The sequence below is a fragment of the Eurosta solidaginis genome, chromosome X, assembly GCF_040869045.1.
Source record: "Eurosta solidaginis isolate ZX-2024a chromosome X, ASM4086904v1, whole genome shotgun sequence".
In the NCBI taxonomy this organism is placed as follows: domain Eukaryota; kingdom Metazoa; phylum Arthropoda; class Insecta; order Diptera; family Tephritidae; genus Eurosta; species Eurosta solidaginis.
The window spans coordinates 168,648,966-168,662,432 of record NC_090324.1 but is presented as its reverse complement, the minus strand read 5'-3'; the positions used below and the strand labels follow the sequence as shown (position 1 = coordinate 168,662,432).

Here is a 13,467-nt window from a genome sequence, read left to right as displayed (position 1 = left end):
TCATAATAAGTTGCCCCAACAGGCGTAGACCTTTCTCTTTACGTAATAGTTCGGGCCGCTCCCATTGCAATACGATGTGGTCCTCGTGATTTGGAAAAAGAATTTTCATGGCACATGTACGGTCGTCTAAAAATGGTATTCCGCCAGATGTTAGATCCACAGTTAAGTCAGTCATGTCAGTTTGAAGTTCAGCAAATGCTTTCTTGCATTCTGCCGCGACTCTTAAGTTCTAATATAGCCATTTGTTTTTTGCATATTTAGTAAAACTCGAATCGATTCTGATGTATTTTTTGTTTTTTTTTTTTTATACGCAGCCAGAAGTGCAACAAAAATCATGACTATAACTACCACCGATTAATAATAGAAGATTCTTACTTAAGTCATGCATCATATTTGGGGATGCATAGCTAAGTATTCCTGTCCGATATTCCAAAGACTGACCAATATGGACAATGTCTTCTGGTCCTGATTCATTGTGGGATTCAGTGGCTGACTCTAGTGGCGGGCGAAAAGTCGATTGTTGAAGTGATAATGAAGGTATATTGCAAAGGCCTTTACCAATACGTACTACTACATCACTTTCTTTGCAGGAACGATCCAAATTGCGTCCATTAATCGTTAAATACTCGCTTTTATAATACTTTATATGTTCTTCGAAATTAAAATATATTGGATTGGGATAAAGCTCGAAATTATTTTTATGTTTACTAGAGAAATTTTGAACTTGCAAAACATTATCCATTAAGAATTCATGTTTAAGAAGCCCTGGATTTTCAGCAGCAAGAACGTCGTTATCGGTGTCAATTACAGGTGAGTAGCATATCATATCTGTAGCTGACTCAATCTTGCACTGACTATGATATACATATATTATTTTTATGGCCTGGACCTATAGCTAACTCAACCTTGCACTGACTATAATATATATTATTTTTATGGCAAACGTACATTTTAGGGCTCTGAATATCGTTGAATTGAGTTCCCGTCACTGAAATTTCAATTCCGCCAGCGGGTATGCCTCGGGGAACTTTTAATTGTCCTCTAGGGCCCGAAAAGACCTGCTCAATTAGGGGAGCAAGAACGTATTTAAAGTTGTATTCGCTGAATTCACGTTGCCCATTGTCAAATAACATTTTCAGTCGCCCTTCAACGATACCTGGTGAAGGAGCTGTACGACATACTGTTTGTGTAACATCGAAGCTTAATATCTCGCAGGGCAAATGACCGTTGACAAAAACTTGTATTCTCGCCTGCATTTAAATAATCGATTCTGCATTTAAATACTTTCCAATTAGCCGAAGAACCTTTTGCTAGCCACTTTAATAAATATTTTGCACAATTCGAATAATAAAAAAATTGAATGCACTAAAAATTAAGAGCGAACTGTGCGGCTCAGCCCGGCAAAGTAGTGTGTTATATGGAGAATTCCTTAAGAAAAGTGGGAAGGGAGTTCATACACATTGTTTGTATTTATCCTCTGGCTTAAACAAAGTGGTAAGGATAATGTGGGAATACTTGGGTTTCTGCCTAGTGATATTGCAGCAGAACGTAAACGCGTTGCAACAATTCAATGCATCTACTGTGGTAATATGCGTGCGAATATTGTCTGCTGCAAAGTGCGTTGCTATCGAAACTTTCATATGATATGTGGCATTGATAATGGTGCTATGTATCAATTTCTATATACATTTCGGTCATTTTGTGATCGACATGTACGAAAAGTACCTACACGTCCAAAACCCACAGAAAATTGTTATATTTGTTATGAGAGCCTTTTCGCTGAAAGTAAAACGTTTTAGAGCTGTAAATATTATACGTGCCCCATGCTGTAAAAATGGTTGGTTTCACAAGTATTGTCTGCAAAAATTCGCCAAAAGTTCTGGGTATTTCTTCAAATGTCCGCTCTGTAATGACTGTGAGAACTTCAAAGCGCATATGTCGTTCTGGGGTATTTTCGTATACGACAAAGACGCTGAATGGGAGTTGGTGCCCAATGCGTTTGCATAATTGCTAGAAAGACCCAGCGTATGTAGCGTAGAGATTTGCCATAACAAGCGTGGACGGGAACAGCAACTACAACAAATCCCTTAGTTTATTGTACAACATGTGGATCAGTGGCTGTACATCGCAGTTGTGTGCGCGACCAGAGCAATACATTTGATTGTGAAAATTGTAAACAAATACTTTCTAACGCAGATAGTGGGCGAGAAAGTTTAAGCTCACAACAACAAAATGACAGTCAAGACAATGAATGTTCTCAAATTGTACAGGATACTGAAAACTTAGATATTGATGTATGCGACAGTGATAGCTAGGTTGAGATAAATAAAAATACTCAAGAAAATGGCGATGTTTCTCCTGTTAAAGATAACATACTAAGACGGCGTCAGGCTGACGAAGATGAGGAAGTTATAATACCTCATAACTCGTACAAAAGTGAAACAGTTAAACTACATGTAAATAAACCAGGAAGAAGTGAAATTGTAGGAGAAACTAACACACTAAATTGTAATATTAATGAGGTCATAAACACAAAATGAACTGCAGTAAAACTGTGAAATTTAGGTGTATTGTTACCGATAGTGACTATAGTGGTGATGAAGGTCTTGTAGACACAGCTGACTCGAGGAAGCATGTGAAGGCAACCCGTACAAGGATTTCAACAACGCAAACACAAACCCATGATATACATAACATTACAACTTGTATTGCGCAACGCACGCGTCGCAAGTCAATGGCTTTTCGACCACCTTCGCTCGATGAACCACTTACTAATTCCTCTGATGATGTTTACAATGATGCTAGTATAAGAATTAACTCCTATACAGCACCCAAAAGCTATCAGGTTTTCAATATGATGATGACGAAAATGAGTACCCCCAGAAACAGGGCCATATTGCGGCGTGAAATTTGTAATTTTGGTTCCTCGAATTCATAGTCTTCTTTCGACTCACCCCTGTAATCTCCTATTTGAACAACGATGCGTCCGTTATGGTACAATTGCACACCGGGGCTGTCCACGTTACACACAATTTCCTTTGTATGAAAATAATACTGTTGAAACGGCATACCACTTATACCAGCAATTCGTATTCCCGAATAAATATCGGTGACAATTTTACCTAAATTTATTCCACGTATTGTGATATTTGTACCACCTCCCCATGGACCAGTTTGCGGATAAAACGAATGAATTTCAGGATTAGGGCACGTTTCCATACGATTTAGCCAATCAGTTTTTCCTTCGTTATTTTTGTTGCACTGTTCTTCTACTTCACACGTAATTGTAGATGAATAATCATCTACGTTCGCATTTGTATACGTTCACGCTCTTCATCTTCTACCTACCCTCAGCAAGTAGGTGATTAAATTCTGAATTTCCCCTTGTACCAATACCCAGTGGGTTACTCTTTCTGACCAAATAATGAGTTATCATATAATTTAAGCGACAAGGCTAGTCAGATATGACTCCTCGTAATGTTCAAAAAACTGAATATATAAAGTTTCCCAATCACCCTGGTGGAATCCTCTTCGCATCTAATGTGGTTACTTTAGGTGATTGAAACTCTTCAATCATTTTCCATTCAGCTTTCTGAATCGTGGCTGACTATCTTTGACTACTATTAAGATGATGAGCGATCTAGAGGGTCTGTTCTTGTTTGTTCTTTTCATCAACGACATAAGTAGTTGCTTTTTATTTGCAAATTATTTAATCTAAAAGCATAAGGAATTTAACCCTGCTAATATCTGGGGCAGATGAGTTTTCTCATCCGCGGTAGGCGTGCGATGTGCGCGGCAACGAGCGCAGCTGATTTCTGTGGCAGAGCGGTTCGCCCTTCTGCGTTAGGCTTTTCTGTTGTCCTCGTTATGGGATAGCGAGTGAACTTGGGTTTGTTTTGAAAATTGCAAATAACATGGGCCGAAGGCCTTCATGTTCTGTGCGTTAGGGCTGTTCTGGTATCCTAGTTATGGGATAACGAGTGAGTGGTATGGTGTCCTCGTTCGGGGGAGCGAGTCGATTGTGGGATATTTTCTGGTGCCCTCGCTCTGGGTAAGCGAGTGAATTAGGGTTTGTTTTTGGGTCTCGATAGGACGGTGGAGTTCGGAAGGGAGTGAGGGAGAGGAACGGAGGGATTGTTATGAGGAGCTATTGGCCCTCTCGCAATCCATCTCCTCCGTTGGAAGAAGGATGAGTTTGACCAAAGGTCGTCTGACTTGACTCTTCTCTGTTATGAGGTCGACTACGCGAACTCGGTTATCTTCGCCGGGGTCTACGTTGACGACTCTACCTAGCCTCCACTCGTGGGGAGATAAGTTGCCCTCTTTGAGGACAGAGAGATCTCCCACTTTTATATTTTCTTTGGGATACTTCCACTTCACTCGTTTTTGAAGTTCGGATAGATATTCCACCTTCCATCGTTTGCAGAAGGTGTGATGGAGGGCTTTGAGTTTCTGCCATCGATTGATCATCGAGGCAGAGCTCTCACTGGCATCTGGTTCTGGTGGAGCCAACAGGTGGCTGCCGGTTAGGAAATGTCCTGGGGTTAGTGGCCCCAGGTCCGTTGGGCCATTGGACGCCGGGCTGAGAGGCCGTGAATTTAGGCATGCCTCGATCCGGCACAAAAGGGTTTGGAACTCCTCCATGGTATATTTATGGAGAGAAGCGACCTTTTTGAAGTGGCTTTTGAAGCTCTTCACTCCCGCTTCCCACAGGCCGCCCATATGCGGAGCGCCGGCGGGAAGAAAATGCCAAGTTAATGCTTGATGGCTATACTTGGAGACTGTTTTGTCTCGGCTTTCTGCCAGGAAGGCTTTGAATTCCGATCGTAGAGATCTGGAAGCTCCGACAAAGTTCGTACCATTGTCGGAGTAGATGTTTTTGGGACATCCTCAATGCAGGTTTTGCAATTGTGGATGATGGCTTTGATCATCGTCTTGACATTCGGAATCCAATACTGGGTGCGGATAAGGCGGAGCATGAGCTGGTTCTCGCCATGAAGGGAATCATGATGAATCATCATGACTGCAAGGCGAGACAGCCTGCAATTGTAAGGCAAGATGATCGGACGCCGCTCGTTGTATGACATGTCTTTTGAAGCCCCTAGACGCCCTCCTGTTCTGATAATATCATCTTTGTCGATGTATGGGTTGAGTGACAGGATTTCACTCTTCCGATCAATAGGTTCCCTATTCTTTAATTTTAAATATTCGGTACCGTAAAATTGTTTCTGGAAGACTCGTATTAAGGCTTGAGTCGTTGCCTTAATCTCATCGGCTGAGATTATGCACGACTTTTCTTGGAACACTGCTTTGGTTTTAGGAAGCGTTCTTTTATAGAATCTCCTAACATAAGATAACACTTTCAAAGCTCGTGGCAAATCTGAAAATCGGTAAAGAATATCTGTATGATCTACCCTTGTCGTGGCATACGATTGTGCCCTCTTTCCCTCAACGGACGTGTTGTAATCGGCATCTTGTGCTGGCCAGTGAGAATTGTCTTCTTGTAGCCAAGAAGGACCCTGCCACCACAACGAATTGTTGACCAAATCTGACGCTAGTAGTCCTCTGCTTCCTAAATCCGCCGGGTTAGATTCCGAGTCAACGTGAAGCCAGTCCTTATTACCGACCATATCGAGGATCTTGGTGATTCGATGTGCGACGAAGGTTGACCAAGTACAGGGCGGCTTGCGTATCCATGCGAGTACGATGGTTGAATCCGTCAAGAGGTGAACTTTTACTGGTCCTAAATGAATATTTCGGAATATTGATTCCATCATTTCTGCGAGAAGCATGGCGCCGCAGAGTTCTAAACGTGGTAGCGAGATGGTTTTCACTGGAGCTACTCTGGTTTTTGCTAAGAGTAAGTGTATGAAAACCTGATCGTCGCTTTTTACGCGCATATATATCGCTGCAGCATATGCTTTCTCGGAAGCGTCACAGAAGCCGTGGATTTCTATTTCGCCTTCCGGGGAGAAATTTACCCACCGCGGTATCCGTATGTTATCTATTTCGCCATAGTGTTGGGTGAAGGTTTTCCACCGTTCTAATGTATTTGGGGAGACAGGCTCATCCCATCCGGTGCCTTCTAACCAAATATTCTGCATTAATATTTTCGCCACTATGACCATTGGGGCGAGCCACCCTAATGGGTCGAACAGCTTGGCGATGGCTGACAATATTTCTCGCTTAGTTAGTTTTTCTGGATCCTCTAGTGGTCCTGCTTTAAAATAAAAGAGATCGGAGTGCGCATTCCATCTTATGCCCAATGCCTTCACGGTGCTGGTGTCTTCGAACGCCAGAAAGTCTTCGCTTAGTCGATCAGTTTTCGGGATGTCTTTTAGAACTGCCTCCGAGTTTGATGTCCATTTCTGAAGTGGAAAACCAGCTGATTGTAGTACCTGTCGTATTTCATCACTTGCCTTAATGGTCGATGCGATGGTGTGTCCTCCCGCTAATACGTCGTCTACATACATGCATTCTCGCAGGATGCTCGATGCTGTTGGATGGGAATGTTCCACATCGTCAGCTAGCTGTAGAAGCGTTCTGATGGCCAGGTATGGAGCGCAGTTAACTCCGAACGTTACAGTCTTTAACTCGTAGAGGCCTATTGGTTCACTAATGTCCTTTCGGAAAACAATCCTCTGAAATTTGGTATGGTTGGCATCCATCCAAATTTGCCTATACATTTTCTCTATATCGCTATTAAAGACATATCGATAGAGTCTCCAACGTAGAATAAGAATTGGGAGATCTGCTTGTAGTATTGGACCAGGGAGGAGAATGTCGTTTAGGCTGGTGCCATTAGCCGTCGGGCTTGAGGCATTGAAAACGACTCGGACTTTCGTCGTTATACTTTCTGCTTTGACAACGGCGTGGTGTGGCAGAAAGTAATTATTGTTTTCATCTGCCGCGACGAAACTGCTGATTTTTTCCATATGTCCAAGCGTCTCGTATTCTGAGAGTACCCTAATATATTCTTTCCCTAAGTCCGGATTTTTTATTAACCGGGACTCGTTTCGATAATATTGTGAGAATGCGCGCTTAAGGGATCCTCCTAAATTCAACTCTTCTGAGTAGCCTTGCTTGAATGGGAGGGATACTACATACCTCCCATCTTTGTTTCTTCTTGCTGTTCGCAATATGCGTCATCTGCATTAATGCTTTTGCCTTTTGGCAAATTTTCTAACTCCCAGAATGCTTTTAGTTGGTTGTCCAGCGCGACTTCGTTGTAAAACGACACTATGTTCTTTGTTGGATTCGGCGCTTCAATACGACCGGTTAATATCCAACCGAACACTGTCTCTTGGGCCAGAAGTGTATTTAGTACATTCTTTTTTAGACCGCTTAGTATAATTTGGGGATATATGTCTCCACCAAGTATGAGGTCTACATCTTCATTGACGTAGAACCTCTTGTCTGCCAAAACTATGTCTGGGAATGCCTGCATAGTCATTGTTTCGATATGGCAGGATGGCAGATTCCCAGTTATTTTGGCTAAAATTAGAACAGGAGTAGTCAAGCTAAAGCATGGGTCCACTGGTGAACGTAGCTCGATGGTGGATGCCCCTTTCACTTGAGCAGATACTGCGTTGGTGATGCCTGAGACTTGGGCATGCATTTTCCTTGCCGGCAAATTGATTCTGCGTTTTAGTCGTTCTGTCATGAAAGAGCATTCAGACCCTGAATCAATTAGTGCCCGCGCGGAGAAGTTGGTACCATTATAATGAATGTGTACGCGAGCAGTTCCTAATAGCACGCCTGTGCTGGAATGAGCATGACAGGAATTTACATTCTGGTTCGCAGAAGTATTTGGTTGACCCGATTTCTGTCTCCTTTGTGCTTGTGCTGAAGTTGACGGGATATTATCCGCGTCTTTAAATGGATTGCGCCTCGTAGTTTGCTGAACTGTATCCGCATGCAGGAGCGTGTGGTGACGAGAGTGGCATTTGGCGCAGTTGTACGAACTGGTGCACCTCGTCACTGTGTGTCCTGGGGATAAACAGTTCAGGCATCCCCCGTGGATTTGATGAAGTTGATTCTCTCCACTGGGGTCAGATCACAGAATCGGGGACAATTCCGTAACCTGTGTTCAGCTTTGCACATTTTGCAAAAAACCCTTGATGTTGATTTTGAGGTAGCTTTTGATACCTTCGTTTGGAAGGCACCAAGTCTTTTTATGGGGGTTTCGGTTGTATGCCGAGTATTCGCTGGCTTTTGTCCCTTTTGGGCGTTAGTGCCGGTGAAGCTAGACACTGTTTCCAGTGTCTGAAACCTATTTGATAGAAATTTGTCCATATCTTCCCATTTAGATATGTCCATTTTATGGTCTATGCTTTGTTCCCATAGAGCCAGAGTACTTTCCGGTAACTTTGTCGAACACAAATATGTTAGTATTGCATCCCAATTGGATGTGTCGATTTTGTGACACTTGAGGGACGATAGACAATTGTTTATATCGCTATGTAATTTCTTTAACGCGCTCCCACACTCACTCTCTACCTTCTTTAAATTAAAAAGAATTTGTAATTGCGTGTTGACTAATATACGCTTGTTTTCATATCTGTCGCAGAGGTTTTTCCAGGCCATATCGAACCCATCATTTGTTAGAGGGCATTTTTTTACAATATCTTTGGCCTCGCCCTGTGTCTTGTTGTTCAGATGGAACAATTTCTCCAACCCCTGTAGGTCGGAATTATTTATGTATATAGCAGTAAACGGGTCACGAGAGGTTGGCCATGATAAATAGTCACCTTTGAAAATCTCCGTGTCGCAAGGAGGGAGGCGGATCTTATGCCCGCGAGGTGCAGCTGGGGGTGCTTGCTCAGAGATAGCACTATTCTCTACTTTTTTAAATTTCTCTGCCTCGGCAGATATTATGGATAAGCATCGCATATATATTGCGTAGGTAGAGATCTGTTTTTTCCGGATGGCCAACACATCATTTGCGTCGACATCTTCTGATCCCATCAGTGAGTCAAACACAGACTTAACCTTCTTCCATAAGGATCGCAACTCTTCTTGCTGTATCGCAAGACTGTGCTTATTATGACTTTCCTCTGGAATAAGGCTGTACTGCTGCTCAAACTCTGAGATTAACTCAGCTGATCGGATATATGTTTCCATTTTCTCAACAAATTATTCCTACCCAACTAAAAACAAATTAATTCTTTGAACAAAAAAATGGAAACAATGCTTTGAAAGGTCGCTTTTATTTAGTTATTTCAGAATTGGCCGACTCGTCTGATATTTTTTTTTTTTTTCAAGGGAAGAATAGGCAATGGTGTAACCTACTCGCCAACCGCACGCAAATTATATATATATGTATATATTGATCTGGCTATTAAATTATAAGGGTCAGACTTGGCCGATTCGTCTGGTTTTCCCACGATAAAAGTAAAACACAACAATGTGGCTTACTCGCCACCCGCACGTAAAATTATATGTATGTATATATCGGTGTGTGTATTAATTTATTTGCAGATTATTTTGTGCCGTAAGACAGAGAGCAGGGGGGAGCAACTCCAATGTGTATTGTGCGAAGCAAAGGGGGGCCACTCGCCACTTGAGCGTTCAATTTTATTATAAAAAATACGTGCGCGCGTTGATATAAAAACTCGACGAAAAGTGTAAAAACTCAGTGAAAACTGTTGTAAAAAACTGTGTTGATTGAACGAGTGAAAATTAAAGTGCTTGAAAAGAAAATGAAAATTGCCACTGCCGTATGGTGTTAGATTTTTAATATGAATGTCAGGTTATGTGCACCTCTTCCTTGTGCTGTGTCCGGAGAGCCTTATCGCTGGTGGGGGGACAGACCAGATAGTCACAAGGAATCTTAAACGAAGTTAATGCAACGCGTTTGCACTTATTTTCCTTTTCGGCACTAAAAATTTTTGTTTTTTACACTTTTCGCGCTTAATTAGAAGTCACGTATCGCAGTAAATTGATTTTTTTTTTTTCACACTTTTTATTTTATTGTTTTAACCAAAAAAAAAAATGTGGCAAGAAATATATAAACTTACGTAGCTGCTGCGTGAAGTAGTGTTTGTTGTTGTGTTGCTGCGGTAAATTGCCTCGATGTGTAATGCCACCAGAAATTAAAAAATACCACCACGATAACTTGCACCAGGAGTGTACCACCAAGAGTGTATATCACCAATAAAAATGTTGAGTGTATCACCACGAAATAAACAATACCACCAAGAGTGTAAGACCACGAAGATATATACTAAATGCTGTTATCACCAAGATATTTGTATGAGAAGTGTTGAGTGTATGTCGACGTTGAAAGTGTCACCAAGATGTGTATCAAAGCGTATCACCAAAAATGTACCCTAAAGGACCGGATTTGTCGCGGTTTTGTGTATCACCAGGATAATTTTTGTTGAAATTTTGCGCAATGTGGACTGTATCTTTTATATAGGTGTTGGTTCCTTTTTACGGGGAGAAAGGACCATGTACAATTGTGGTGTGTCGCAAACTCGGCAACGGAGTGGAGGCACCACAATTGCGTTTGGGTTAAATTTAAAAAGAAAAGAAAAGGAGGCGAGAGATATTTCTCGTTATAATAATGATTTTATTTGAAGTGAAAATTAAAATTAGTACAATAATTTACCTTTTGTAATAAAATGTGGCGGGGCTCCTCGGACAGTGTTAGCTCTGGATCGCTCAACGATCGCTGGAAAAGTAGACGGTTGCCTTGTCGAGGACAACCGTTGAACCGCGGAAAAAAGTCTCCGGTTTTAAGGGGAAGCTTCCCCACATAGTTGTACCGGCATGCATGTATATGTGTACGGACAACATAACCCTACCTATGCACACACATACATGCATGTGGGCGAACTAGTGGTCGATAAAGGGGTGCTATTAGGGTGGCGCGAGTTGATATGAATTAAGGCTTCGGGCCTAAACAATAACGAAATAATCAGGATGAAGAGCGGAGTTGAATTAGCAATGTCCGTCTGTCCGTCTGTCTGTTTGTATGCAAACTAGTCCCTCAATTTTTGAGATATCTTGATAAAATTTGGTGAGCGGGTATATTTAGGTGTCCGATTAGACATTTGTCGGAACCGGCTGGATAGGACCACTATAGCATATATCCTGGGGTCCCATGACCTCTTCGAGAAATTATTTTTCATAATTTTTTCACATTATAACTTTACGTATACTGGCCTTCACCAATATCACAGACTCAAGGGGTTAAATAAGTCGAGGGCTTACAAAGTCAGCAGTGACACCCTCCGCCCGCCCCCCTTTATCTCCCCTCTGGTGTAAAATCCATAAATTGTTATAACTCAATCTAAATTTTCTCCTAAATCAATAGTTTTTGGTATCTGGTACATACAGAACGAGATCTAGACAATTTTGGAGGAACGATCAGTGGTCCTCTCCTCTACTCCCGCCATCCGCCCTCCATCAATTGTTTTTATTAGCACGCTTTTATTAGCTTTACCTGTATGTTTCTATCTAACTTTTTATTCGCTCCAATGCGCCTGCTGCCTTATTAACATGGTTTTATAATTAGCTTCACCTTATTTGTAATCCCGTAAGGGTCATATCGAGACCCTTCCGGGATTATTTCTGGATGGTTTTCGGGATCGGTCCGGGATTACGCCGGGGTAATTTCGGGACTTTTTCGGGACTATTTCGGGATCATTTTGGGACCCTTCCGGGATCATTTCTGTATAGTTTACGGGATTCGTCCGGGATCCCGTCGGGGTTATTTTGGAACATTTTCGGGACTACTCCGGAATCATTTCGGGACTATTTCGCGATCATTTGGGGACCCTTCCGGCATCATTTCTGGATGGTTTTCGGGATCCGTGCGGGATCTCGTCGGGGTCATATGGGGACTTTTTCGGGATCATTTGGGGGCTCTTCCGGCATCATTTCTGGATGGCGTTCGGGATCCGTCCGGGATCTCGTCGGGGTCATTTGGGGACTTTTTCGGGATCATTTTGGGGCTCATCCGGCATCATTTCTGGATGGTTTTCGGGATCCGTCCGGGATCCCGTCGGGGTCATTTCGGGACTTTTTCGCGACTAATACGGGATCATTTGGGAACCCTTTCGGCATCATTTCTGGATGGTTTTCGGGATCCGTCCGGGATCCCGTCAGGGTCATTTCGGGACTTTTTCGCGACTAATACGGGATCATTTGGGAACCCTTTCGGCATCATTTCTGGATGGTTTTCGGGATCCGTCCGGGATCCCATTAGGGTAATTTCGGGACTATTAGGGGATCATTTGGGAACCTTTCCGGCATCATTTCTGGATAATTTTCGGGATCCGTACGGGATGCCGATGAGGTCATTTCGGGACTATTTCGGGATCATTTGGGATACCGTCCGGGATCCCGTCGTGGTCCTTTCGGGACTTTTTTCGACTAATACGGGATCATTTGCGGACCCTTTCGGCATCATTTCTGGATAGTTGTCGGGATCCCGTCACAGTCATTTCGGGACTATTAGGGGATCATTTGAGGACCTTTCCGGCATCATTTCTGTATTGTTTTCGGAATCCTTTAGGGATCCCGTCAGGGTCATTTTGGGACTTTTTCGGGGCTAATACGGGATCATTTGGGGATCCTCTAGGGGTCGTTTCGTGACTTTTTCTGTTTTATTTCGGGATCATTTGGGGACCCTTCCGGCATAATTTCTTGATGGTTTGCCGGATCCATCAGGGTCATTTCGGGACCATTTTGGGATCATTTGGGGACCCTTCCGAGATCATTTCTGGATCCGTCCGGGATGCCGTAGGAGCCATTTCGGGATTTTTTGTTACTTTTCCGGGATAGTTTTTGGACCCTTCCGGGATTATTTCTGGATCTGTGCGGGATCCCATCTGGGTCATTTCCGGACTATTTCGGGATCATTTTGATATCCTTCCGGAATCATTTCTGTATGGTTTTCGCGATCCGTCGTTGATTCCCTCGGAGCCATTTCGGAACCTTTTCTGGAGTATGTCGGGGTCATTTGGGGACTTTTTCGGGATCATTATCCATGCGGGATCTCGTCGGGGTCATTTGGGGACTTTTTCGGGATCATTTGGGGGCTCTTCCGGCATCATTTCTGGATGGTTTTCGGGATCCGTCCGGGATATCGTCGGGGTCATTTGGGGACTTTTTCGGGATCATTTGGGGGCTCTTCCGGCATCATTTCTGGATGGTTTTCGGGATCCGTCCGGGATCCCATCAGGGTAATTTCGGGACTATTAGGGGATCATTTGAGGACCTTTCCGGCATCATTTCTGGATAATTTTCGGTATCCGTCCGGGATGCCGACGAGGTCATTTCGGGATTATTTCGGGATCATTTGGGATACCTACCGGCATCATTTCTGGATGGTTTTTGGGATTCGTCCGGGATCCCGTCGGGGTCATTTCGGGACTTTTTCTCGACTAATACGGGATCATTTGCGGACCCTTTCGGCATAATTTCTGGATGGTTGTCGGGATCCGTTCGGGATCCCGT

General features: G+C 43.1%; 1 pseudogene; it reads right to left on the bottom strand.

Annotated features, from left to right (window-relative positions):
* LOC137235244 (plexin-A4-like) lies at positions 1-3,436 on the bottom strand (annotated as a pseudogene).
* Positions 3,437-13,467: the final 10,031 nt, after the last annotated feature.